Source organism: Ambystoma mexicanum, chromosome 7q (assembly GCF_040938575.1).
Source record: "Ambystoma mexicanum isolate Mex_15411 chromosome 7q, UKY_AmexF1_1, whole genome shotgun sequence".
Lineage (NCBI taxonomy): Eukaryota > Metazoa > Chordata > Amphibia > Caudata > Ambystomatidae > Ambystoma > Ambystoma mexicanum.
In genome coordinates, this window is record NC_090941.1 from 1,089,103,786 (window position 1) to 1,089,130,274 (window position 26,489).

Sequence of the window (26,489 nt, forward strand, 5' to 3'; positions counted from 1 at the left end):
GAGGGCAAAGGGGGTCAAAGCAACACTACAAGGGGGGGCAGATTGACAATGCAAAGTTGGCTGAAGCAACAGTACTGGAGGGGGAAGTAGGGACAGAGGTATGCAGTAATAAAATCGCGTCAAAATGTTGCCTTTATAAAACAAATTGCAGCAGAAATGCTGTGCTTTGACCCGGTAAAGGTGTACCCCATTATACCATTTAAGGAGAGCGCGGGTTGCGGGGGTGTCCCCCGCTCTCCTTAAATGGTATAATGGGGTACACCTTTACCGGGGTGTCCCCCGCATCCTTTACATGGATTGCGGCGGTAGCAAAACCACACCCTTTTTGCCGCGATTTTTTGTGTAAATGCCATTATTGCTGTGATTTTAACACATGGAACCGGGACAGAACGAGGGGGGAAGGAGGGACAGCGCCAAGGAGTGAATGAACAGCACAAGGGGAAGATGTAAAGTGCAAGGGGGAGGAGAAAAAGCACAAAAGAGGGCAGCGCAAGGGGGAGGTGGGCCAGCACAAGGGGGTGTGGAGAGACAATGCACGAGAGGGAAGAGGGACAGCGAAAGGGAGGAAGAAGGGACAGTGCATGGAGGTATTGGAGCAATAGTGCAGGGGGAAGGAATGACAGCGCATGGGGTAGAAGTGACAGCACAAGGCACAAGAAGTGACAGCACAAGGGGTGGGGACCCTGGACAGTGCAAAGGAGGGAGCAGTGACAGCACAAGGGGGAAGAAGAGACAGCACAAGGGGGAAGGATCGAAAGCACAAGGGGGAGTGACTGCACGGGGGAAGGAGCGACAGCACAAGGGGGAAGGAGAGACAGCACAAGGGTAAGGTGTGACAGCGTAAGGAGGGTGCTAGGCATGACCGCACAAGGGGGAGGAGGGGCGGCGCAAGGAGGAGGAAGGGCAGCGGAAGGGGAGGTATAGACAGCACAAGGCAGGAGGAGGGAAAGCACAAGGGGAGACACAACAAGGGATGAGGAGGACCAGTGCCAGGGGGTGAGCAGTTCAAAGGAGGGTGGAGGGACAGCATAAGGTAGGGTGGAAGGATGGTGAAAGGGAGGGAAAAGGGATAGCGCAAGGTAGGAATGGAACAGTAGCACAAGGGGCCAGGAGCGATGGAGCCAGGGTGAACAAGCGACAGCCCAAGGGGAAGAAAAGCAACAGTACAGGGGGTGGGAGGATGTACAGTGCAAGGGGGAGGAGGGACAGCACAAGGGGGAAGAGGGAAATCAGGAAAGTAGCCCAACTCCCTCTGGCTGCTAAAAGAAATATCACTACGCCATCCCAGTTTTTCAAGTGACATAGTCACATGACACGGTACAGAACTCCTGATTGGGAGAAAGTGTGTTAAACAAGCCACTGTTGCATTTAATCGGCATAATGGAACAAGAAATAACAAGTTATGCGTCGGCCGAGTGTGCCCCAGCATTTCCAGTTATCATGCCATCCACAAAGTCAGCTTTCTGAGCCCCTTTATCTTCTCTGTAGCCAAAATGTGCCAAAACCCGAAAAGGAGACCTTAAAAGCCATGGTTTTTTAAATCAAATGTGCGCACCGATGCTCCTAGCAGCCTAGTTCGGCCCACGGCATGCAATCGATAGTATTTGTGGCGTTGCCCCTTTAAGGGCGCACACGCAACAGAGTGACGTTCACTCCGTCGCCTGCGGATATAAATAAACGGGCCGTTCCCAGCGGTGGCAGAGCCACCGGGGAGCCCATACAAACAGCACAGAGTCTCCGTGTCTTGTGTCTGGGGAAGTGGGGGGCTCACGGTGCGGCGGTCATGGAAGACCGCTAACAGTGGCGACGAGCGTCGGGATATTCACCCGGGACAGGCGGTGAACCTCGAAAGGTGCGCGATGATCAGATGTGAAGCGCACCTTCCGAAATATGCTGTGGAGAGGGGAGTGACACATGCGGTCAGCGGCCATTATGCATAATAGGCCCTGGGAGGTCACGGCCTCATAGCGAAGCGACGGTGAGCCATCCAATCCACATTTTTGGACAATCAATTAGCGGATAGCTACTAGAAGCAGCACATGCCAATTTTATAGTGTTTCCTTCGCTGTTTCACTGTTTTTCACCAAGTGTTTGGGTGTGGAACCAAAGAGGCCTGCTGTGTTTATATTTTGGGGCCAACCCTGCTCAATCTTTGGATCCTCTACTTTGCCTGGCTACCTGATCCGCTACATGGTAGAACTGCTCATGCCTTACTGCACCCGAGGAATCTTGGCATCTGTGGGTTTGCCAGTGGCTGCATCCAAGACCACCTACTGCAGAGGAATACTGATTGGTGCTGGTGAGTTGCTGCCACATTTTCTACACATTCCTGGGGTGCCTGTGCGCTTGCCACCATGAGCCAAGCTCAAGCTGCGGCTGCTGCCCAACAGCCAGCTGCTCCTGCTGCAGCCCAACAGCAGCCACCCATCCGGCCACCAAGACCTTTACCCAAGCCACCTGGCGCCCTACAGCCAATGCCTGAGTTTGATGTCTCGGGCACTCCATCGAGTCTGGGGCCGAGGTGGAAGATGTCGACGGATGATTAGAGATGTACTTCAGGGCCACAATGGAGACTAGTGATGACAGTAAGTTGGCCACCCTCCTATACAGTGCAGGCCCTGCGGTACATGAAATATTCCTGTCCCTGCAACCAGCTGATGGGTCATATGCTCCACAATCATTTTTTGCCCATGGCGAATGCAGATTATGAACGTTTCCTGATGGGGACTGCACGCCAAAAGGATGATGAGACTCTAGATGTATTCTATGGGAGGCTACGCAGGCTGGCAGTATCATGTGCATGGAATGACCCAGACACCATGATTCGAAACCAACTCATCCAGGGATCCAGGGGTGTGTGTCTGGCAAACTGTGCCGTCAAATCCTGCGAGAGCCGGGCCTCACCCTTCCCCGCATCTTAGAACTGGGGAGGTGCCATGAGGTCTCTGAACTGCAGGCAACCAGAATGGAAGCCGGAGTGCGCTCCAGTAAGGCGGACGATATCTGTACAGTTTGCAGAGGCCGAGGGTCTAGACGCCCAGCGGGTGGCCAAAGACTAAGAGGACAAGCAGTGAACAGCTCGTGCCTCCCACACCCAGTGGAGTGCCTAGCCATTGGTAAAAAACGTGTGGCCGTAACTCCAACAGTGGTTCCCAGAGGGCCCGTCCGGACTGGTGTCTTCCGCCCCCAGAGATAATCCAACCTCGTCCAAGTGGACCAAGGGGTTGAGGGTGCCTCTCCTGAGGGTGACGAGGAAGAAGAGGACGAAGAAAACGTGTTCTTCGTGTCCAGCGTGGGCGTCCTGAATGCTAACTCCAAGAGACAGCCCAGGTGCAACGTGATGCTGAATGGGGACTCAATACCAATGCTGGTGGACACCGGTGCTTCAGTCAACGTGATGGCCAGGGAGCACTATGATACTATGCAATCTCTGCCAGCCCTGGCTGCGCCGAAGGTACGGATCTAGACTTTTAGGGGTGACCAGCCAATACCCCTAGATGGTGTGTTTGTGGTAAGTGTTAAGTATGGTAACACATCAGTCTGGGCCAGGTTCTACGTTACACCGGTGAGCAACAACACCCTGCTGTGCTGTGCTGTGGCAGAGGACATCGTGACATTTGCACACTCTGTATACCTGGACGACATACAGGTTCTACTGGGCAAGCATGCTCCCTTGTTTGAAGGCATAGGAGAGATGGTGGGTGAACCTGTACGGCTACACATAGATGAGTCCATTCAACCAGTGGCCCTCAAACATCGAAGAGTGCCCTTCCACCTTAGAGACCTGGTGGACCAGGAACTGGATAATCTTGTCAGCAAAGACATCATCGAAAAGGTGGAGGGCCCCACCCTGTGGGTATCTCCAATTGTAATTGCCCGCAAGCCCAAGCAACCCGAGGCAGTGAGAATTTGCGTGGATGTGCGCCTCCCCAACAAGGCCATAAAGAGGGAACAGCACTTAACCCCCAACATTGACGATATTATAACGGAACTGCAGGGAGCGAAATTCTTTTCCAAACTAGACCTCAGAGCTGGGTACCATCAAGTGGTCCTGCACCCAGAGTCACGTTACATAACAACGTTCACCACGCACTGGGGGATGTACAGATATAAAAGATTGAGCTTTGGGGTCTCCTCGGCAGCTGAAGTGTCCCAGAACATCATCAGAGGGGCACTTGCAGACCTGGAGGGAGTCCTCAACATCAGCGATGACATCCTGGTGTACGCAAAGTCAGAGGCCGAACACCTGGCACGCCTGGCTAAGACATTCGAGCGCCTACGCTCGCTGGGACTCCCTTTGCACAGGGACAAGTGCGAGTTTCTCAAAACCAGGATTGAGTTTATTTGATTTGCCTTTGAGGCGGATGGCGTGTCACCTGATCCGCGCAAGGTGAGGGACATAAAGGAGGCCAGACCACCAGAGAATGTAGCCGAGGTGAGGAGCTTTCTGGGCATGGTCATGTATTGTGGCTGCTTTGTTCGGGACTTGGTGTCCCGCTCTGAGCCTTTGAAGAAACTAACGAAGAAAGACACTACATGGCAGTGGGTGCCGCTCAAACAGGCAGCCTTCAATGACATCAAAGGCGGCCTTGCTGCTGAGGACACCATGGCGTTTTTTCGACCCGGGGCTTCAGACTGAGATCATTGTGGATGCCAGCTCCTATGGCCTGGGGGCGGTTCTCACGCAGGTCGGGAATGACCAGGAGGTCCGCTCGATAGCCTACGCCAGTGAGGCGCTCTCCGAGACCGAGCAGCGGTACTCGCAAATCGAGCGAGAGGCCCTGGCTGTGCTGTCGGGCTGCAGGCACTTCTGCCTGTACATCTTGGGGAGACCTGTTACCGTTATTACGGACCACAAGCCCCTACTGCCCATAATGGCTGGCTCCTCGTCCAAACCTCCAGTGAGGATAGAGCATTGGATGCTCGCACTCCTCGAGTATGGAGTATCGCTGATCTTCCTCCCAGGAAGTAACAACGCTGCTTACTACCTCTCCAGACACCCGAGAGGGGGCTCCCAATCGTCCACGTTGGCAGAGGAGGCGGATGAGCACGTCTGGCTGGTTATTGAAATGGCCACCCCAAACTCGATGCAGGTGGAGGAACTGGAACACGCATCAAAGAGCGATGAGTGTTTCAGAATTCTGAAGGCCAGAGGACAAATGAGGCAAAGGTGGCGCTGGAGCAACTCTGGAGGGTGTGGGCAGACCTGACTTTCTCAGACTCAGGTCTCCTGCTGAGAGGAGACAGGATTGTGATCCCCAGCCAAAGTTCAGCAAATTATCGCCCTGGCGCACCAAGGCCACCAAAGAGCCCCCAAGACGAAGGCTCGCCTCAGGCAAAAGGTGTGGTTTCCCGAACTAGAAAGGAGGGTGGAGGTGTTTTTTGGCATCCTGTGTGTGGTGCCAGACAGCCTCTCCGGCACAACGTAAGCCATCCATCAAGACGATGCCCTGAGAGACAAGGCCATGGGAAGTTGTCCATGCAGACTTTGTGTCTACAACCAGAGGTACCCACTTCCTAGTGGTGGTGGACGAATGGTCCCGATACCCCGAGGTAGAGTTTGTGGAGTCGGTGTCGTTCGAAAAGGTGGTGGTAGCACTGGAGAAAATCTTTGCCACCCATGAACTGCCCACAGTCTTATGCTCCAACAACGGGGCACCATTCCAAGGAGACAGCTTCGCTGACCTCATGAGTTACTATGGCATCCATCATAGAAAGGTCACCCCGCTCTGGCCTCGTGCAAACGGGGAGGCAGAGTGTATGATGCGCACACTGAATAAAGTGTTCAGGATCGCTCAAGGAAAGGGCGAGTGCCTACAAAGGGCACTGTACGTGTTCCTAAGTGGATATCAGACCACACCTCACTCATCCATGCGTGTGGCACCAGCGGAAGCACTATTTCAGCGATGCCCGAGGGACATAATACCAGAGGTGGGTGATCGAGAGCCGGCTGTCATCAACAATGACCAGGTGGAGGAAGAAAGAAGGGCAAGGACCAAAATGGAAAACAACAAAAGAGGTCTAAGGCCGCCAAGAATTGCCCCGGGGGATGAAGTATTAGTGAGGAATCGTCACCCGCAGGGCAAGCTGTCTGTCACCTATGAACCGGCTCCATTGGACGTGGTGGCAGTCAAGGGCTCTATGGTGACTACGTCCGACAGAACAGCATCGGTTACCAGAAACGCCAGCTTCTTTAAGAAGCTGGGTGAGCCCAGGGCTGAGACCATGGAGGGCATGGACCCCGAGGAAGCACCGGATGAAGGAGGGGGTCGTCCCTCCCAATTGGAGTCTTCGGACCGTGGTGGACCAGGCGAAGGGACACCGGCAGAGAGGCAGGCAGGAGGTACCCCCTAAGAACAGGGCGTGGGAAACCTGCCCATCTTACGGACTATGTGACGGACTGAGACGGCGGTGTTGTGCGGTAAAGACTTTGATGCCGTTATGTGGGGTTCCATCTGGGGATCCAGGGTGGGCAGCAATAAACAGGGAACAGTTGGGTTTTGTTAATGTGTGCTGCTAATGTGTGTTAGCTTAGATCTTCTCTTTTCAGTTTGTTGTTATGGAAAAGGAGGAGTGTGGCGTTGCCCCTTTAAGGGCACGCACGCGACGGAGTGATGTTCACTCTGTCGCGTGCGGATATAAATAAACGAGGCTTTCCCGGCGGTGGCAGAGCCACCCGGGAGCCCACACAAACAGCACAGAGTCTCTGTGTCTTGTGTCTGGTGGAGTGGGGGGCTCACGGTGCGGCGGTCACGGAAGGCCACTAACAGTCTTCATGTCAAGATGCAGATAATGTACAGACCTCTGTGCTGTCCTGGGATTGCGTGCATGTTCACACCTAGCCATGAAAACCACTGGAACGCCGGCCACCATGTCTATGCGTGGCAGACGGCATGCACATGGACCCTGTGGAGTCTGCCTGGCTTTGGTAGGTGCAAAAAAAAGCGGGTTGGATAGGAGGGCATAACACCTATGCCCAGGGGAGTTGCTAGGTCTGGAAAAGACCCGGGGCTAAGCTGATGTTGGAACTGTTGGGAATGGGGGCTAGCTAGTCTTTTGGCTGTAGCTCCTGAGATTCTATCCGGGGCTACAACCAAAAGATCAGGGGCTATAGCCCCCTTAGCCCCCCCCCCTAGCAACGCCCCTGCCTATGCCTGCATCCACATCGTACATGGGCGGAGATGTTGGAGGGTTTGTACCACAGTGTGGCTGAGAGTGGGGGAATGGGTAATTCTAAACTGTGCCCCCGCTTGCTCATACAAATGCACCAAGCGTGAAAAGGATGAATACAACTTCACCCCCCCCCCCCGCCCCCCGCGCCAGGACAAATGACCCCTCAATGCTCTACTGTATATGTAAAGTTTAATATTAGTCCCTTTCCTTTTCCCACCTGCTTCATTTCTGTTAGGAAATCATGTTTGTGACTCTCCATTACAGTAAAGATAAACAAAAAACAAGCTGTCCCTCGCGGTGTCCACTCTTTCAAGGTCCCCGGCAAAACTCCACCCAACGATTTCTCATATTTTATTTTTAACAATTACATTTAGAATTTGTATGGTAATGCCGACTTCCAAATAAACATTTAAAACATAGGCTTCTGCTAGACATCCCAGCTGGAAATCACTCCTTGGGGGCCTAGTAGAAAATATGATACATGCAAATCAAGACATTACACAATCCTCCCCAGCCCTACAAAGAAGCAGGGAACCCTTAAAATAGTTTTAAAAAAACACAGAGCACATTAAAATAGGGATTACAAATCTCCCAACATAAAATAAGAAAGAGTGGACACTTAGGAGCCAGATTCCACCAGCACCTCTCCACGGCTATGTTGCGGTCAGTGGTACTAGCAGAGCAGGGCCAAAGGAGGGAGCTCTAGTGTAATTAGTGCCTGATTGGGGCACGGACATTTTGGTGGACCCAGTTCGGCGCTGGGACGTTTCGCTGCAGGGATCTTATGGTACAAGGGATGCCGGATTTTATACTGTCATCATTTTTTTTTTTAATACAGTATTGCATTATGGTGTTGAAATATGTGATTTGTGCACGTTCAAGTAACCACAAGGCTAAACTGCTCCTGTGATTTGCAAGTACACAAGTTACATATTTCACCACCATCATTCAGTATTTTGATTAAAAAAAATATATATATATATACACAAATTATATATTTCATCGCTGGATTTACATGTTGCAATATACTGTTTGTGAAGGAGACATTTGTTTTAGCTTTGAAGCCTTGCCGTTAATAAGTGGCAGCTCCAGGGTGGTACTTTAAATTCCCATGGCGTCACACTCTGCAAGTAATCCCTTTCCATTTGCCTGAGGGCATTTGTCAGGATGTGTAATAAGTTACACTAGGAAATAACAAGCGGACGCGGAGTCTTCATTCAACACGTCTTTATTTCTTCACACGATCTCCGAAGTGCCCACCCCACGTCATGTCCCGTCCCTCCCCTTCCTGCTGCTCCGTGTTCCCTCACACGTGACAGGGGAGGAATGTGACGACATCACACCCCCCCCGATACTAAACATTAAGTTCACTATCAGGGCATCTCCTCAATGAGACGCGGTGGTCGACGTCGGGATCTCTGAGGCCTCCGGTTACTTCTTTCACGCGACTCCTGAGGTGTCCAGCGGAGCTCATCAGCGTCGGAATTTTCTTGGTCTCCTTCGTAGGGTGCATCTCGCATCAGAGTGTCCATTGGTATGCATGGTTCGATCAGTGGTATGATCCCGGGCATCTTTTTGAAATGAGAGCTGTTTCTTGTTATTGTGTGCGCTGCTCCTTCAGCTGTGATGAGAGAGCCTTTCCTCTGTGTGATGGTGAGGGGCTCTGCATTGAACGACGCCATGTTTTTGCGGTGTTGGGGCTGTCGCACTACGACGATGTCTCCTGGCTCCAAATTATTATCCTCGGCCCTCCTTCTCTTGTCTGCCATGGTTTTCATATTCATTTTCTGGGCCGCATCATGTAGTCTCATTTCAGTGTCTCCTTGGTACCGTTCTTCCTCTAGTTCTATGTGCGGTAGTCTGGTTCGCACATTCCTGCCAAACATGACTTCTGATGGTGACTTGCCAGTGGTACTGTGTGGGGTGTTTCGGTAGTCTCTCATTAATTTGCATAATAATTTTTCCAGCGGCTCTCCCGTCAAGCGAGCTATTTGCGTGGTTCTTTTAATACTTCCCATGAACCGTTCAACTGTGCCGTTCGCTTGGGGCCACAGCGGTGTTACTTTCCTGTGATGGAAGCCCATGTATTCGGCAAAGGTTTTAAAATCTTGTCCAGTGAATGGTGGTCCATTGTCCGATTTTACCACCTTTGGAATTCCATATGTGGCAAACATCCTGTCCAATGCGGGGATAGTGTGATGTGCTGCTGTTGATGACACAATTTGGGCGTCTGGGAATCTCGAGTATTCATCGATGACCACCAAGACATATTCACCCCCTTCCAGAGGACCATAATGATCTACAGCAATTTCTTCCCAGGTTCCGTTGGGCAAATCAGTCATTTTGAGGGGTTCTGGTCTGGTTTGGGGGTTAAGAACTACGCACGTGGGACATGTTTTCAGTAGTTCTTCCACTTGAGTATCCATCTGAGGAAACCATACCCTTTGTCTTAACATCCTTTTTGTGGACATTATTCCTCGGTGTCCTTCATGTGCAAGCTCAAGGACTCTTTTCCTTAGTGAGCGAGGAATAACCAGTTTTGTCCCCTTTAGTAAAAGTCCCTCTGTTTCTGCAAGTTCTTCCTTTACCGTGAGTAAACAGGTGATGTCTTGCTTGGTTTCTTCTTCTGCCCTTTCCTTGAGTTGTTTTGCTTGTTTCCAATGTCCTGTTCCAAGACATCTCATAATGATCTGTATTGCGGGGTCCAGATTGGTTTCTCTGGCTATTTGTTCCATATCCAGTCCTTGTGGTGTGCATTCTTGGACCACGTACATAATGTATTGATCTGCAATGGATGGATTGGAGTTGCAGTCTTGATTGGGATGGCGTGAAAGAAAGTCTGCTGGATTCTGTTCCTTTCCGGGTCGATGAATAATGTTGAATTGATAGTCCTGTAACCTTAAGGCCCATCGAGCTATTCTGGGAGGCATCTTGGCTTGAGCATTGCCATAGATGAATAGTAGTGCCTGGTGGTCGGTGACGATGGTGAAAGGTTTTCCGTATAGGAACAGATGAAAGTGTTCGCATGCCCACACGACCGCCAAACCTTCCTTCTCCGCTTGTGAATACGCTTGTTCAGTCTTTGAGAGGCTGCGACTGGCATATGACACTATGTGTATGGTCTGGTCATCCTTGTGATCTAGTTGAGTTAGAATGGCTCCTAGGCCGACTGGACTAGCATCCACTATCAATTCCGTGTGCTTCTGTGGGTCAAAATATGCCATGTTTTTGGCATCAGCGATGCGATCCTTGATGATTTGGAACGCCCGTTGGCATTCGTCCGTCCATCGGAAATCGACGTTCAGTTTTGTGAGGGCTCTCAAGGGTGCACTGACGGATGCAAAATCCTTAATGTATCTCGTGCAATAGCTTGCCAGACCAAGAAATGATCGCAAGTCGGTGACAGATGTCGGTGGTGTTGTGTTTGTGAGTGCGTTGACTTTCTCGGGATCTGGAGTCATCCCATTTTTGGAGAAGATGTGACCGAAAAATCGCAGGGTTGTTTTCCTGAATTCACATTTGTCCTTATTCAGGGTGAGGTGTGCTTCTTCCAGCGCCATGCATACGCGCATGAGGGTGTCATCGTGCTGTTCTTGGGTCTGTCCAAATACTAGGATGTCATCACTATAGTTCAGACAATTCGGTACGTGCTTTATTATATTGTGAATTTCAGACTGAAATATTTCGGCTGCTGAAGAAACTCCAAAACTGAGCCGCTTGTATCTGTAGAGGCCCAGGTGAGTAGCAAAAGTGGTAATGTACCTGGATCTTTTGTGAAGTTCCAACTGATGGTACCCCTTATTGAGGTCCAATTTTGAAAATACTGTGGCTCCGTTGAGCAAATGCACCATGTCTGTTATTCTGGGAGATTGATGACGTTCTCTTAAGATTGCTTCATTTGGTCTTCTCATGTCCACGCAAATACGAATGTCAGCAGAGTCTTTTTTCGGGACTGGTACGATGGGGGATACCCAAGGAGTGGGGCCTTCAGCAGGTTCGATTATGTCCGCTTCCAAAAGTTTCAATAATTCGTTTTCTACTTGTTTCTGTATGTTGATGGGAATACCACGGTAGTGTTGTGCTACCGGAGGGATGTTGCTGTCTATGTGTAGTTCAATTTGTCTGTCCTTCAATTTTCCAAGTCCTCTGAATAACGCAGGGAAAATCTTGTCAATGTTGGCAGTGGGATCTAGGTGCTTATGCATCATGAGTCTGTACAAAACATGAATTAGACCCATGTCGACTGCGGACTTGTAGCTTAGAATGCATCCACTATCTGTGGCTGCTTCGAGGACGTGCATGGGTATTTCCTTTACGTGATCTTTGTATCGACATGATGCCGTGAAAAAGCCTTTACAAGGTAGTGGCGTCTTGGAGCCATATGGAAAGATGAGTGCTCTCGCTGGTAGTAGTCGTGGTGCATTTGGCATGTTGTTGTACACTTCCTCACTCACTACATTTACAGTGGCTCCCGTGTCGACCAGAAATTCAGCAGCCACTTGGTTGACATTGATGATGAGAGTAGGGCTATTCTCTTTCGCCGTAGGGTTTCCCAGTGCATATAGGTAGCCTTTTATCCGTGGTTCTCCTTTGTGTGGATTTGATTCCTTCTTGGGTTTGTCCTCTGAGGAGGTGCTGGAGATGCTGTCAGAATGTGATTGTTCCACCAGACACCTGACATATCGCCGGGGGCGTCTTCTCCGCCCGGAGGATGAAGGTTTGTTGTCGCGCCACTCATGTGTGGGTTTTGATTGTCTTCTATCTGACAGTTCCTCTCGTTGTCGGCGGCGTGATGCGTCATTCTGGTAGTGTGACTCGCGATTGGGACTCATACGCCTAAATTCTCTTTCTGGTGATGAGCGTCTGTTCCTTCCACTCGCTCTGATTTTGTTGCGATAGATGAAGCATACAGCTTTGTAATGATTTTCCCCTCCGCAGGCAGAACAGATCTGACCCATGGCAGGGCAGATGCCTTCATGAGGGTATTCATGTCCACACCGATAACAGAATGGATCTGTATTTCCTTTGGTGTTGCTCTCAAGTTTGTGTAAACTTTCATGTTTCCCGTGGATGATGGTGATGCCATCAAGACCTTCAACCTGTGCTGTTAGTGCAGCCTCGGAACGAGCTAGGCGTAGAATCTCTTCCAGATTTCGAGCCTTTTGTAGAAGCCTTTTTCTGAAGTCACTGCTTTCACATCCTACAATAATCTGTGAGCGAAGGGCTTCTTCATTCGAGTAATTGTTGAAATCGCAATGCTTCATCTTTATTCTTAACCTCATCACAAATGCATCCATTGTTTCACCCTTTAGTTGTTTAGTGGTGTGAAAAATGTGACGCTCATAGTCCACATTTGTGTGTGGCGTGAAGTAATTGGTTAGGGTTGTTTTCAGTTTGGTGTAGGTGTCTATGTCATCTTCAGGAATTTCATCCAAAATATCTCTCACATTTGATCCTATGGCATGGGTGAGCAAACTGTGTTTCCTTTCATCCTCCAAAGGCCCTACCGCTTTGAGACACACTTCAAAATCTCTCACCCACTTTTTCCACCTTGGTCCCAGTGTGCTGGAGTCGCTCAGGTCAAAATTGGGAGGTAGCTGAGATATTAAGCCGTCCGTCATGCTTGTGCGAGTTGATCTGGCTGGGGTTACTTGTACAGTTAGAGATTCCTCAGATGAATCATCAAGCATGACAGGTGATATATAACTGTGCACTGGTTTGGTGTGGAAGCTTGGATGACACTAGACACGTGTCTTGACGTGACGACGATAGAAAGTCTCTGTGCTATACTAAAATATGTAGTTTGTGTACCTTATATTCTGTGGGGAGCCGACACGCCCCACCCACCGGTGCCACTTTCTTTGGCGCGAACTGCTGTGAGGAGCCGACGCGCTCCACTCACACACTTCACCTGTGTAATTGCGGGGAGCTGACGCGCTCCACCCGCTGAATGATGCCGCCTTTTCTTTTGGCGGGAAACGCTGTGAGGAGCCGACGCGCTCCACTCACACGCTTCAGTGCGAGGAGCCCAAACTGCGCTCCAACTCGCAGAACCAGATCTTTCCCCTGAAGGGCCGTCGCGGGGAGCCGCCGCGCTTCACTCACTGATGTTGCCGCCTTTCTTTATGGCGGGAAGCGATGCGAGGAGCCGACGCGCTCCACTCACACGCTTCAGTGCGAGGAGCCGACCTGTGCTCCACTCGCACGCTAAATCCTTTCCATTGAAAGGCCCGTCGCGAGGAGCCGACGTGCTCCACTCGCGTACCGCGTGTGACAATTGCGGGGAGCCGACACGCTCCACCCGCTGACCACAACTGTCGCCTTTCACAGGCGCCCACGAGACCTCGCTCGGACTTCCAGGAGATTTTCAGCTGGCGGGGAGCGTATCTCCTCACACCCGCCGTATGCTTTCGTGTGATCGCTGCGTGAGTTTCCCTCGTCGCCAGTGTCAGGATGTGTAATAAGTTACACTAGGAAATAACAAGCGGACGCGGAGTCTTCATTCAACACGTCTTTATTTCTTCACACGATCTCCGAAGTGCCCACCCCACGTCATGTCCCGTCCCTCCCCTTCCTGCTGCTCCGTGTTCCCTCACACGTGACAGGGGAGGAATGTGACGACATCACAGCATTTAGACGTGGCTGCAATGTCAACCACTTCCAAACGTCCCCCGCGCCAAATCGCCGGCGTCAAAAAGGCTTGTGCGCCAAAATGGCTGCGCCGAACTGGCCGCCGCGCCCAGGCGGTAACGCCAGACCGGGCCGTGCCGAGTCTGTGGCGCCAAAAAGGGGTGTACCGAGGCACCTGCATCTTTTCCTTGGCAAGAATCATTAGTGGCAAAGAAGTGTGTGCCTTGTGGAAACCCACAGTGTAAAGTGAAGGGTGGCTCAGAAAAAGGTAGAAGGATACAGCCCAGAGGACTCAGACCCATTGACTGCAGGGATCAAGAGCGTCAAAGGATTGGTGCGGCAGGACCAGTGCACTGACGTCACTTCCTTTAAATGGCACCTGCTCTTCACTTGTTTCAGTGACAACTGCTGTTCATTATATCTGAGTCTCGCGCAACCGTATCCCCCCCACCCCTCCCCTTTGAGTCGGCTCTGCAATGTAACGTATCCGAACCCTAACCCTGACCGCCCCAGCCCGTGGTGCTCTGGGAAACCTTTCTCTTGGCAATGTTTGCCTGCAATATGTCTACCCCTGCAGCCAGCTGCCGGTGTCTCAGGTGACCACCGGAAGCTTCTCAAAGACTGCTAAATAAATCCTATGAACAGCTCCAGGGCCTTTCATGAAGGAGGCTGTGTGGGCGTGTGTGCGGGCCTGTGTGTGTACACCTTGCAGGAATTCAGTGTGTTGGAAAAGCTCGCGTGCCATTGTGATTAACTGACAGTTATAGCTTCAGGCGCTCTCTGCTGTATTGAACAATGTGTTCACATGTTAGAGAGGCTGCTTCACAATTCCCAGCTAAGACTTTCTCAGAATGCGCACTTCATACTGTACTGCATGTGCTGGGATTATATAGCAGGAACCTAGCTGTGAACTAACAGGGCACTGCACTGCACCACAAGGTAGTAGAGCAACAGGGTACTACAATTGTTAGGACCAGTCCTGGAGGCAGGTTTCAGCGCCGGGGATAGAGGAAGGTGAGAGGGCACTGGCATTCAAGGGCAGGGAGACCTGGTAAATATTTTTAGTGGAGGTCAATAACCTCATCTCTGTAATAGCCTTAGCATAGCCTGGGTTCAGAATGTACCCACCCCATTCCCCACCGAGAAAATTGCTAAAATAATGGTATTGAAATAGTATATTTTATAACAAAATCTTTAAGAAAAATTGTAAAAAGCCATACATTTCGAGATTGGTTCATTAGGGTGACACGTGAACACATTCAAACGCACAAAGGAGCATTTGAAAACCTTTTCAAGATGCCTTTATCCATAGAGTATGCCAGCATTGCCCATGTAAATCATTAATGATGTTGAGTGCACAATCACAATCTGCGCTGCCGCTGCAAATTACGCTCTGTAATGTATGCCAGCATTGCCACTGAACATCACTTTCGTGATGCTGTGGCCGAAATAAAGGCCAGCATTAACATTATACATCACGTCCATATCATACACATATAGCATGCCTATATACAAAAGCCAAAGGCTGTGTTCCTGTTGTCAATTATGCCCAAACAATTTTAAAGGATTAACATAATAACAACATATTCTCAATTTTTTCTTGATGCTAATACACACATGATTTAGTGTAGGACATTTCAAGAATGGTGACAATAAATAAAACGCTTTGAAAAAATCGAAATACAATTTAATATGAATTACCCATGAAGACATAAGCATGAACAACTATTATTTGTATTAAAAGTAATACGCAAGGACAAACATTGCACAGTATATCACAACAAGAACTGGTAAATCCAAGTGTTTTGGTTTTTGAAGTTGTTTATTGGATTTTACATTTAGGAATGGTTGTGTAGAGTGGAGATGTGGTTGTTACGGCTCTAAAGGTGTAGGCTTGAGGGTGGCCATGTACTCGTGCCACGTAGTGGAGTAGACATTTTTTGGTGTGGAATTGAGTGGAGTGGTGATGGTGTGGAATGGGCATGGTGGAGTGCAGTTGTGGTGTTGGTTGGTGGTGTGGAGTGGTAGTGTAGAGTAGTGGTGTAGATTGGTGGTGCAGTTGTGTAATGGTGTGGAGAGGTGGAGTGGAGTGGAGTGGTGGTTGGAGGTTATGATGCTGGAAATGCCTTATGGAGGGACAGAGCCTCACAGTGCTTGTCCTACCACTTCTCTATGTGTGTTTTCTCGATGTGTTCTGCCGCTGAGGTCCAGCCTGGGCTTCTGGCAGTGCAGCTCTTCATTTGATATTTTGGTGAACAACACCCCTGGGATACCCTTGTTGCACCCATGGGTGGGGGTATGTGTTTTGGGAATCTGTGTGTTGCCCACAGAGCAGGTTATAGGCTGGTGGAAGCTACATGCTGACTTGGCAGTGGCTCTGAGTGTCCTCCGTTTTTGGGATGCCCAGGCCCTGCCATAGAAATCAATGGATTCCTACACAAAGTCAAGATGGTCACTGCGGCATCTAGGTTTCCAATGCCTTTTACCTTGTTTCCCAAAGTCCTGGGAAGCTCTGTCTCTGTTCCCTTCCTCCCGAGTGGCTGTTTGGTGGAAACACCATATATGTTCTGTTCCCTTTCCCCCCTGACTGGCTGTTGGGCTGTTGGGTGGCAATGCCATATATGGCCCTGGGGCTGCCTCCTGTCAGATTAACTGGAGCCTTCCCAGGGGCTGGGTGACATTCTTTGTTGTGGGTGTCTGGTTTCTGTGTGTGTGACACAGCCCTGACTGAAACTGACATGAATGCAATGTAGTGTGCTGAAAGGCTGGGTACTTACCCAATGCATATTCCTTGTTATGGGTGTCTGGGTGTTGCGAATGGCCTGAATGCCTGTGAGCCTGATTGGCTGTCTGCCTGCATGAATGCCCTTCTGCGTGATTGGCTGTCTGAGCCTGGCTCAGCCAGAATGAATGGGGAACAGATGTGCATGTCTGGGTACCTTTCACTTACCAATTTGTTCAGAAGCTGAAGTCGAAGCTGAAGCAAGCATAAGCTGCTTCTTGAAGCCCAGCTGGAGAAGTCTGCTGCTGCCATTTCTTCAATGTAATATGAAAGCTATTGTGTCTCTCAAGGACTGATCCAGAGAGGACCTGCGAAGGAGACATCCCCCCGAGCTCTGAGGGACCATCGTGCAAAGCTGCTGCTCTTCATCCTAAGTGCCCTGGAAGCCAGTCCTGTGTGCCTGGCATCTGGAGAAGGGGTCTTTGTAAGTCCTGAAGAGGAGTGCCCGGACATCTTGAGAATCCAGAGCCGCGGGGTGCAGAGGAATGTCCGCCGGTGGCTTTCCCGCCACCAGAAGCGAATAAAGATGTCCCGTAGGTCAAGATTGGTGAGGGTCCAAGGTCCACTCCAGTAGTCGAGTCCAGGTTGCCATAAACTGTCCAGAAGTCCATGTTGCGGCTGCAACACCAAAGAACCAAAAGTCAGACAACCGTATAAATCCAAAACCCAACACCAAAAGTGACCAATGCACCCATCGCTGCCTGAAGTCATCGAAAGGTCCCAGTCATCTTACTCTCATCTTCCAAGCCTTTGAGGAGCCCACAGCAAGTTTCATCTTCACAGGACTTCTACAGTCAGAGAAATCGTTGACCAAAGGAGAGCACAGCGAAGAGCCAAACTGATGCACTTCAGAAAGATTTTGGTTCCATTCTTCTTGCAGACTCAACATCCCAGTGGCTCCTTCTTGCAAGGAGAGTGCATCCTCAGAGGGAATCGTCGAATGAAACCTAGAAACTCTACCACTTCGCCTGCCATGGCACCAAAGATACTGTGACGAGGAAGAGCATCTTCTAGCCTCAGGAGTTGTCCGGGGGGTCCTAGATTCATCTTAGATCCTGTTCTGCTGTGGCCTCTCAGGTACTTTGGAGTGGTAGAACCTTTTAAAAGAAGGCACAAGGTTATTGAACATTATTGGACTGGGCTGTAAAAGACAACATAAGTTACTCCCTAACTTTTCCCTTACAGGTTGCCCAGGTGGGGGATCCTCACTCATAATTACTTTTCTAGTCTAGAGAAAGCAATCTGCCACTGTTCGCACCTGCCTTTCTTCCCTAGTCTATGCTGTCGCTGTTTTCCTAGAATTCACCTGCCTATTTAAAACTGTCGGCAGCTTAGTTTATTTCTTATTGAATTTAAGTATTGTGTAGTACCACATAGAGTTATAGGAGTGTTCTTTGAATAAGTATTTCCATGTACTAAGTGTTATTATTTATATGTATATGCTTCTGCTGTTGTCCCCCCGAAGCTTTAACCCCGCTCTGTTTTAAACCTGCATGCAATTCATTTTTCTGCTGCATTTTCTGCTTTTTGTGTAAAGTAGAACTTAGCTGCTCCTTTAAACCTGGAGATGGATTGTGTTTCTGCAACTTTTTTTGCTGACCCACTGCCCCCGGCTGCTAGGCCGCCTGGTGAGTTGTCTTGTGCCTGTGTAGTATCTACTCCTGTCCCTTCACTCCCTTCTCTACCTCCCTCCATTTGGCTCTCTCCATCTCTCCATCTACGCTAACTGCTATACTATCACCTATCCCCCCTCTCTCACTAAGTCTGGAAGGAAAAAATTCAAAAAAGAGCTCCTCTCTTGTAATCCTGGATTACCTATCACTGGCACCTATGTAAGTGCCACATCAAAACAAATTGTCACTGACATCCTCTTTTCTGTCCCCTCTCCAGACCTTTGGACTGCGCATCTGATTTCCATGCTCTCCCCTTTCTCTTCCTCAACCATTAATGGTAGCACTAGGTGAGAAGTTCTCTTGGCTGGCTTCTCTTCCCCGTGGTGCATCATTAATGTCTATCAAAATGGCCCTATCATGGCCCAGGGTCCTCAACCCAACCTCCTCCTCTTTGATCGGCGCCTGCCATCTCTCAACTTCCTTCCTGCTCCTGAAACTCCTCCTGCCTCTCTCTCACCACCTCCTTCACCACCTCTGACGGGTGTACCACTCCCCTGTACCTCATCTCAGAATACCTTTCAGGGTAGTGACCGGCTTTACTTAGCCACACTTAATGCTCACTCTGCTATCAAACACTCTTCTGAAATCTGACTCCTCCTTGAAAACTTTGATCTTGACGTCCTTGCTCTCACCGAGACAGTTACATGTGATTTTACCGAATGAAAAACGAGCAAAAACTTTAACTAAACTTTTTTACAGAAAAAAATACAGGTTTTGTTTTTTAAATTGGGGAGGATCCCCCCAAACTCCCTATTTCACTTTGTTCATAATCCCACCTCAACCCCCTCCCCACTCGTTAAACCCCTTAGCCCACCCCCATATCTATATTTAAAAGAATTCAGTGTTTTTTCAGTAAAAATGTTTAGGTAAAAATGTTGTTCGTTATTTTAGATTCGGTAAAATCATTGCATACTACCGAGACATGGTTCAATGCCAACTCAGTCACTGCTTTTGACTCCCTTCTCCCTGATGGCTACAAGATCATCTCAAAGCCTCGTCCGAACCTCACTGGCGGTGGTGTAGCCTTTTTCTTCCCTGAGTGAGTCTCATCTTCCCTCATACCCAGCCAGCCCTACTCCTCATTTGAAAGGCTCATCTGCAAGCTTGGCATCTCTCCCACTTCCTCGTTGACCATTGCTATTATCTACAGGCCCCCGTGCCCTATCTCCTCTTTTCTTTCAGAATTGGCTGATTACTCCTCCTCTCTCCTGACTTTCACATCCAATCTGCTCTTTCTGGGTGAATTCAACATCCACTTAGACTCTTCAATCATTGCCTCCACTCTCTCTTCTGGAACCTCTGCACCTCTCTCGCCCTCGCCCTACCCACTCGGCTCGACACACTCTCGATGCCTTCCTCCATTTTGACCTCCATCTCTCCACCCCGCTATCCTGGTCGGACCACACACTCCTTTCATTCCACCTGGGACCTCTCGGCCATCTGACTGAACCTCCCCCAGTTCTGCCAGCCTCATTTGCGGACATCCATCCAATGAAACGAGTGTCAGTTGCTGGTTTTGCTTCCACCTTCAGCCCCCTCCTCCAACCTCTGATTCAATTACTGACTCTGCTCTCAACAATCTAGCTCTCGCTATCACTGACACCCTCGATATTCTTGCCCATGTCATGAGGATCCACCTGAAACCTGCCTGCAACTGTAACACTTGGTATGACTCTGATCTAGCCGCCCTGAAACGCAAGTGCAGAGCTGCTGACGGAAGTGGCAGACCTCTGCGCTCATCCTCTGATAAACTGGCATGTGGCCTTCTCCTAAAGCAATATTGTCTTTCCATTCGCTCAAAGAAGAGGGCTCACATCCACACCCATGTTTCTGGAGCTACTAACAACACGGCTGAACTCGTTAAAATCTGCAAGGAACTAGCCAATTTATCTGCAGTCTCTATCTCGCCTCTTCCTTCCCAGGACCTCTGCACTGCACTAGCCACCCACTTCACTGCTAAAACTCAAGACATCCTGAGTTCCCTCTCTTCCTCCCCCCACATCCCCCTGATAGCGTTGGCCTTTCCTCCTCCCTCATACACCCTCTCCTGCTTTTCTCCTATCACACCGGACGAGGTCAATAGAGTTGTCTGATATATGAAGGTCTCTTCCAAACAGGTCTCTCCCTGTTCTTCCAGGACCATTAAGGGCAATATCGGCTCCCTTGCCTATGCACAAGTGGACTCCTGCAATCACTCTCTTACCACTCGGTCTTTCCCCTATTCCCTCAAGCACTATCTTGTGCACCCCCTCCTGAAAGAAACTTCTGCCGACCCCTCATGTCTGGCTAACTACTGACCCATCTCTCTCACTTCCGTCCTGGGGAAACCTCTGGAGAAGTTGGTCTTCCGCGAACTGACCCAGCATACTGAGCTTGTTGGTTGGCTGCACAACCATCAATCTGGATTCCAAGCATCCAGAGTCATGGATGCTGCTCTCCTGAACACCCGTGAAGAATTGCTTGCATCTCTCGACTCCAACTCACCTGTTCTCATTCTGCTCAATCTCTCCTCTACTATTGACACAGATAACCACTCCATCCTCATAAAACGGCTGCATGATATCCTTGGTATCTCAGAGCGGGCACTGTACTGGCTGACCGCCTTCCTCACTAACGTCCCTCCCAGGTTATCCTGGGTTCTTTCTCCTCACCCCCTTCTATCTCCACCTGTGGTGTTCCCCAGGGCTCTAGCCTTTCGCCCTGGCTCTTTAACACCTATCTCGCTCCTCTTGCCTACCTTATCTCCACCTTTTCACCATACTATGCAGATGAAACCCAACACTTCTTCAGACTAAAAATGGGGTGGGGATACCCTGTTGCTTATGGCGCTGGACTTGAGGTATCTTGACCAGTTATGGTAGAACGTAAGGTCCAAATGAATGATGAGTCTCACTACTAGGTTGAGATGCAGTGATGATGTATTGGCAAAAGATTGCTACAAATATATAGCACTTGGGGTGCCAATCATGATGGCCAAACGAGGGAGAATAATAAAATCCAATAGATGAACGGTAGGCCAGCAACAGTACACAGGGGCTTTGTATAACATCTGAAGGAAGGAGTGACAGCGCAAATGGGGGGAAGGAATGAGAGGGCAAAGGGGGCGAAGCAACATTACAAGGAGGGCTGATTGACAATGCAAAGCTGGGCAAAACAACAGTACTGGAGGGGGAAGGAGGGAGAGAGCAGGGGGGGATGGACAGTGCAAGGAGGGAGGATGGAAAGTTCAAGAGTGGAGAAGGGATAGTGCAAGGGGGATGTTGCAAGGGGGACAGTGCAAAGGGTAGGAGGGCCAGTGCAAGGGGCTCTGGAGCGAAAGTGTAATGGAGGGAGGAGGGACAGCGAAAGGGAGGGAAGAGGACCAGCGCAAGGAAGAAAGGAGGGACGACACAAAAGGTGGGGAGGAGGGACAGTGCAAAGGGGAGGAGGAACAGCACAAGGGGGGAGGAGCAAAAGCGCAAGGGGGGCAGCACAAGGGGGAGGTGGGCCAGCATAAGGGGTGTGGAGAGACAGTGCAAGAGAGGGAAGAGGGACAGCGAAAGGGAGGGTGGAGGGACAGTGAAAGGGAGGAAGAAGGGACAGCGCATGGAGATAAAGGAGCAACAGCGCATGGGGAAGGAGCGACAGAGCAAGGGGGAAGGAGTGACAGCACATGGGATAGAAGACAGCGCAAGGGGTGAGGAAGACCAGCACCAGGGACTGAGCTGTGCAATGGAGGGAAAAGGGACAGCGCAAGGTGGGAATGGAACAGTAGCACAAGGGGGAAGGGGCGATGGCACCATGGTGAACGAGCCACAACCCAAGGGGAGGAGACGTGACTGTGCAAGGGGTGGGGTGGAGGGACAGTACAAGTGGAAGAAAGAACAACACAAGGGGGAGGATGGACTGACAACATGCAGGTGTCCTCATAAGAAATCACATTGAGATTGGAGAGGTGCAGTACAACTTACAACATACAGATTCCCTCATCGGAAAATCTTATGGGGACAACTGTATGTTGTCAGTAGTATTGCACCTCTCCAAAAATAATTGCTTGCTTGGTAACAGTATCCAGAAAAGGAAACATACATGTAGCCTAATGGGACCAGGAAAGTAGCCCAAACATAGCCCAACTCCGACTGGCTGCTAAAAGAAAGATCACTACGCCATCCCAGCTTTGAAAGGGTGTCATGATGCCTACCTCCAAGGAGCCAGGCCGGGCCCAGCAACCCCAGAGGCAGACATCATTTTCCCCAGGGAAGTCTCAGCGGGCCCAAGTCGGGGCCCTTTGGACTCAGTCCTGGCGCCTTAGGCGCCAGGCTCATAGCGGACCCCAGTCCTGGCGCCTTAGGCGCCAGGCTCACAGAAGAGGATATGTGTTTAAGTGCTTGGGTGCACACTTACCTGATGCAGACCTTGCTGCTTCATCCAGGCCCTCTTGAGGCCGAATGGGACTACTTTACCTGTAGGACTACTTCACCACCCGGGTGTGGTCGGGGAAGGATACATACCTGATTGGTGGAAGGATACATACCAGGAACTTCTTCCAAGGCTATTTAAACCCCACCCGAACAGCCACACGTGCTTCGGGTTGTTCTGCACCTAGCAGCTGGACGCTCACCGTGTCAGCTCCTGCATCCTGACTTCAGCCACGCCTGCCAGCACCCTGGAACACCTGCAAGGGGAGAAAGGAAGAGAATAGGAGAAGAAAAGCCCTTACCTGCTAAATCTGCATCCCGGAGTCATTTCTCCAACGGCCCTGAAAAGGAAGACATCATTTTAAAGGCATTTTGTTTCGATCGCTGCAGCGCTGCATTTTACTCACCTTTGCAAGGCGCTTCCATCTTCAGCAGCGATCTTCCGGATTCAGCTACGCCCCGGCGCCTAGAGGAAAAAAGACAAGAACAAAGGTGAGAGGGAGAAAAGGAATAAGGAAAGCTCAGTTTCCTTTTAAGTCTTACCTGTTGGATTATTCCCACTGCATTTCGGGTCCTGCCGCTTCCTGGCATCTCCGGACCCCGGCCCCTAAGGGGAAAAAGACATAAGCATTAGCGCTTGCTGCAATTAGACAACGAACATTATTATTAAGCTTGAACTTTTGAACAGAACTTTTACAGCGCCTTACCTGAACAGTCAAGCTTACCTGAACTCCCATCAATCCTCAATCCAGTGAAGTAACTGGGTTTCAACGCGCCCCTGCATCAGAAGCAGGATGGAGAGCTCATCCCTCCAAACCCTAAGGCGAGGCTTCACGGGGAATCGTGGAGGAGGTATCGTGGAGGGTTGGAAGGGAGTGGGAGGCTTGAGCATTGTTCCACAGTTGGTAATACTCCCTTTTCACGCACAGGAGGGTATCCAACGAGCCAGGGGAGCCAGAATAGAGGGGCCCTTCCTGTCCATCTTCAGAGTTCTGCGCCTTCGACGCTGCGCCTCTGTGGGAACCAGGTGAGCATTACAGAACGCGAAGCCTCACCACAATTTCCCACCTGGGCGCTATGGAGACTTCCGAGACAGGTCAGCTGGCCCATCTTTTAGGGGAATTACGGGCAGAAGTGCACTCAGCCCGCCAGGAGACTAATGCTCTCAGAAGGGAACTAATCCTATCCAAGGAAAGAACTGATGATCTGGCCAAAAGGTTATTGCAGGGCCAGGCAGAGCACACTCCTTTACCTGTTTCCGGAGATATTTCTACAACAATGGGTTCGAATAACCCGGTACAAATCAATCTTCCTGGACACATGCCTTTGGCCCCGCCGGAACGTTTTGCGGGGGATCCCAAGAAATATGCCGTTTTTATGAACCAATGCCGTTTACACTTTTTATGCAGGCCCCGGGCCTTCCCCAACGACCAGACCAAAGTAGCCTTTGTACTATCTTACCTCAGTGGCTGTGCTGCCGATTGGTCTATTCCATTGGTAAATCAGGATGATCCCATTCTCCGGGATTTCCAGGGCTTCCAGGCTAGCATGGAAAGATTGTTCACTCGACACTCGCAGGGACAGGCCCTTGACAACGAACTGCTATCCTTACGACAAGGTAATCAGGATCTTTTGTCCTATATCGCCACCTTTAATAGACTAGTTGTGGAAACCGGATGGCCTGAAAATAAAAGGATCACATTGTTTCATCGAGGCCTGCGCGGAGAGCTTAAAGATGTTATAGCTCAGATAGTAGATCCACCCCAGGCCTGTGCAGACTACATAGACTTAGTGGTTCAACTTGATCACAGACTTCAAAATAGAAAAGCAGATCGGCTCAAGTATGAAACCAGAGTACCTATCAAGACCCACGTTAACTCCAAGAGTACTGACGTTTCCGAACCTATGCAAATTGGCAGTGTTAAAGGACCATTAACGCAGAAGGAACGAGAGAGAAGGCGACAAATGCAACTTTGTCTGTATTGCGGAACTTCCGGTCACTTTCTTCAAAGTTGTCCAGTTAAACCACCCAAGAAGGTGGTTGGAGCCACTGATAACAAGTTATTGACACCTGGTTCGGGAAACGACCTAGCCCGACAAGCATAGGGGTCCGCTTGCCGAGCTTGAAAACAAACTCTTTGACCTCGCATTTTGTCATGCCAATGGTGCTTGTGAACCCAAAACAGCCTCAGCAGTTGCATGCTATAAAAGCATACATAGACAGTGGAGCTATTGGGAATTACATAGACCGTGAATTGGCTTCCAGGATTAAGCTTCCTCTCCGCCCGAAAGTAACCCAAGATGTAATTACTACAGTTGATGGAACCGAAATAGCCTCAGGGCCTGTAACGCATTCCACAGTTGAAATCACTCTGGTGGGTCAGGAATGACATCGGGAAGCAATCGTGTTTGATGTGATCAAGGCCCCACAATTTCAAGTACTTCTTGGTATCCCTTGGTTAGAAACACATAATCCGAGAATAGACTGGCGAGCAAAGAAGATAACTTTTCCTGATTGTGAACCAACCTGTTACCCAAGGAATCCAGCTATGGGTCTAGCCTCTGTAACTTCCACCCCTGTACAGCTACCATCTGAATACCAAGAATTCCAAGACGTTTTTCAGAAAGAGCAGGCTAACACCTTACCTCCCCATCGATCTTACGATTGCCAAATCGACTTGGTACCCAATGCACAACTACCTTGTAGTAGGATTTATGCTCTTACTGAACCTGAGAACCTGCATTTGCGCCAGTATTTGGATCAATACCTGGCCAATGGCTTCATTCGCCCATCAAAGTCACCAGTCTCTTCCGCTTTGTTCTTCGTACCTAAAAAGGAAGGAGACCTTAGGGCCTGTATTGACTACCGCGCCCTGAATCAGATAACGATTAAGAATCGCTACCCTTTGCCCCTGATACCTGAGCTTATCGACCAAGTAAAAGATGCTCGTGTGTACACCAAGCTAGATCTCTGAGGAGCTTACCACCTGGTACGTATAAAAGAGGGCGACGAGTGGAAGACTGCATTCCGCACCAAATTTGGGCTCTTCGAATATCAAGTAATGCCCTTCGGTTTGTGCAACGCACCTGCCGCCTTTCAGTACTTCATGAATGATGTTCTTCGGGAATTTATCGATGTTTGTGTCATCGTTTATATTGACGACATCCTGGTGTATTCCTCCTCAGAATCTGATTACAGAAACCATGTTAGGGCAGTTCTTGAGAAATTGCGCCAGCACAAAATTATTTGCCAAGCTCGAAAAATGCGTTTTTCATACCACAGAAGTGGGGTTTCTCGGATTCATCCTGACACCTCAAGGAATCCGAATGGACTCGCGGAAAGTGGACGCCATTCTCAAATGGCCATCTCCTAGCTCTGTGAAGGGAGTGCAAAGCATGCTTGGCTTTGCCAATTTCTATCGAAGGTTCATCCCGGAATTTTCTCGAACTGTTCAACCCATCACAGCTCTCCTAAAGAAAAATAAACGCTTTGAATGGACTCTTGAGGCTGAACAAGCCTTTCAGGACCTGAAAACCAAATTCACCTCTGCACCTGTATTGAAGCACCCGCGCCCAGATCTCCCTTACATCGTAGAAACCGATGCATCCAGTTCGGCCATGGGAGCTGTCCTGTCGCAAAGAGACCCAGAAACTAACCAACTACACCCTGTAGCCTTTTGGTCCAGAAAATTCTCTCCACCTGAACTCAATTACGCAATTACCGACAAAGAACTACTGGCTATTAAATCAGCTTTCAAGGCTTGGCGTCACTATCTTCTCGGTGCAAGACACACCATCACCGTAATTACGGACCACAGAAATTTGCAGTATTTA